We start from the raw sequence: 1,711 nt of genomic DNA on the forward strand, positions 1-1,711 counted from the left end.
CCCTCCTGGGTTTTAGAATTTCTGTTGGGGAGTTGGGTACAATCATGATAGGTTTGCTTTTATATGTTATTTGGCTTTCCCCCTTCCAGCCTTTAATATCCATTCTTTGTTCTGTACATTTAGTGTTTTGATTATTATGTGGCTAGAAGAATTTTTTTGTTTATATGTATCTTCTTTTATGTTTATGGATCTCTCTTTCTTTAGGTTGGTGAAATTTTCTTCTATGACTTTGTTGAAAATATTTTCTGGGACTTGATGCTGAGGGTCTTCTCTTTCTTCTATTCTTATTATTCTTAGGTTTGGTCTTTTCATACTGTCCCAAGATTCTTAGGTATTTTGTACCAGGACATACATTTTTTAGATTTAACATTTTCTTTGACTGGTGTATTGATATCTTCAATCACATCTTCTTTGTTTGAGAGAGTCTCTCTTCCATCTTTTGTATTCTGTTAGTGATTCTTGTATTTATAGTTCCTGTTCTCTTACCTAGGTTTTCTATCTCTAGAATTCCCCAAGTCCATTATTTCTTTATAGCTTCTATTTCCATTTTCAGATCTTGAATAGTTTTATGTATTTCTTTCCCATATTTGATTGTATTTTCTTGTATTTCTTTAAGTGATTTAGTCATTTCCTCTTTAGAGGTCTGTATTATCTTTCTAAGATTGGACTTAAGGTCTTCTTCTTATGTTTTTGGCCATGTTAGGGTATCCAGGCTTGCTGAAGTCATATAGGTGGGCTCTGTAGTAAGTTAGTTGGGATCCATTTTGCCTTGGCTCTTGTTGATTGTGTTCTTATACTGACCTTTAGCTGTCTGGTCATCTATGGTATTGTCTGGATGTCCAAAAGGTCTTGGGGAGGCACACAGAGCCTTGGGCCTGACAGTAAAGCTCAGGGAATAGCACACTGCTTACCTCTGCTGGCTTTGCCCCAGGTGGCACTGAATATTCCTTGGGTTCTGCAGGCCTCCTAAGGAAGGGAAGCAGAGCTGTGAGCCTGACATTGGAGTTTAGGGACAGAACACAACTTACTTCTGCTTGCTGTGACCCAGGTGGCCCAGGGATAAGTAGGGTGGGTCTAATCTGGGTGTTCTTGTGATAGAGCTGGGGACTAGGGTACAGCTCATCTCTGCTGGCTGTGCTGTGGGTGGACCCAGCAGGCAGGAGCCATGTCCCTTCTTGTATGTGTCAAAACTCATACTGAACCGTGAGTTCTAGGTTTCAAGGGAGGATTTATTTTGCATCTGCTTTCCATGTCTTTGTCTGATAGTTGAACATGTACAGGTGTTACAATAGATGGATTTATTGCAGTATGACATACCCACTGTTAAAGGTTCATCCTTGACAGTTAGCCTATTCACAGAATTGTGTAATTATTAACTGATCATTTTTATTCATCTTTTTTCAACTCTGTACCAGTCATTTCCATATTACTTCACTCACCACCCACCATCCCAACCATAGTAATTACTATAATCACTAATCTCCTTTCTCTGGACACAGATTTACATATTGTAGAAGTCCCATGTATAGAGTCATATAGTATATAGTCTTTAGAAGTTGGCTTTTTTCCTTTGACATGGTATTTTCAAGGCTCTGGGAGGTACTACTATCAAAAATGTCTTCCCTTTAATGAATTTTCCATGCTCTGGATATCATCTAGTAGCAGACATTTTGGTTATTTTTATTTATGTTATGAATAATGTGGTAGTAAA

At 38.1% G+C, this 1,711-nt stretch overlaps 1 pseudogene; it reads right to left on the reverse strand.

Moving 5' to 3' along the window:
- Nucleotides 1-1,164: 1,164 nt before the first annotated feature.
- Nucleotides 1,165-1,285, reverse strand: LOC120102079 (small nucleolar RNA SNORA40; annotated as a pseudogene).
- Nucleotides 1,286-1,711: the final 426 nt, after the last annotated feature.

This window comes from Rattus norvegicus, chromosome 3 (genome assembly GCF_036323735.1).
Source record: "Rattus norvegicus strain BN/NHsdMcwi chromosome 3, GRCr8, whole genome shotgun sequence".
In the NCBI taxonomy this organism is placed as follows: domain Eukaryota; kingdom Metazoa; phylum Chordata; class Mammalia; order Rodentia; family Muridae; genus Rattus; species Rattus norvegicus.